The sequence below is a fragment of the Poecilia formosa genome, unplaced genomic scaffold (assembly GCF_000485575.1).
Source record: "Poecilia formosa unplaced genomic scaffold, Poecilia_formosa-5.1.2 Scaffold329, whole genome shotgun sequence".
In the NCBI taxonomy this organism is placed as follows: domain Eukaryota; kingdom Metazoa; phylum Chordata; class Actinopteri; order Cyprinodontiformes; family Poeciliidae; genus Poecilia; species Poecilia formosa.
In genome coordinates this window covers 52,005-52,864 of record NW_006800268.1, presented here as the reverse complement: position 1 = coordinate 52,864, position 860 = coordinate 52,005, and positions in this window count along the sequence as shown.

The window sequence follows — 860 nt, the reverse complement described above, 5'->3', positions numbered from 1 at the left end:
CCTAACTTTTGAAGACTTTTACGGCCACCTCACTGGCATAATGTGGACAATCGACAGTCATTTTGTCTGCAGCAGTCTTTGGGGCAGATGAAGTTTTTGATACGAGTCTGATGTTTTCTGCTAGTGAAACACACAGACAAGTCAACATTGGAAGTGTTTTCACCGAGAAAAGACAAAATAAGACCCTGCTGATGTTTTTGACTAGATGTGATTCACACATTATTAGACTCTATTGTCAACCACTTTTTTGCCAGAAGGTTTGATAAAAGTATGACTTGTGCAATTATGTTCCCAAGACATGCCATTTCTCTGCCTTGAATGGAGTCTCTAGCAGACTAGAGGCTGCAAGGGAAGGATATATAGTTTTGTTAGTAAACTAAAATGAAAAAGGATTCCTCATCTCCTATAGATTTTGATGAATGGACTTGGTGATCCATTCTGTCATCTGTATTATGCGGAAAGCTCAATTGTGTTTGCAGAAGCTCTGCCAAGGACTCCACTTGTTTCCACTGACTGGAGCTCTTGAAAATATCTTTACCATATGTCTGTGGAGTGGGTTTGACATCATTACGTGTTGAAGTACACGACAGCTCATCATGCAAAGCTGCTACGGTCAAATATAACCCTCTTAAGCTTACTTTGTTCATAAAAAAAAACATTTGAAAACCTGTCTCCATCCTCAACTTGAATAAGAAAAACACTTATTGTTTTCTAACCGTTTAAAATAATCGAAGTGAAAGCAAATATTGTGTAATTTTAAATCTGCCCTTAGAGATTCATCACTCGTTAGACCATCTGCTAGACTTGTTAGAAGCTCAGCATTATTCTAATTCAACCACAGAGACTCCACAGTCTGTGTC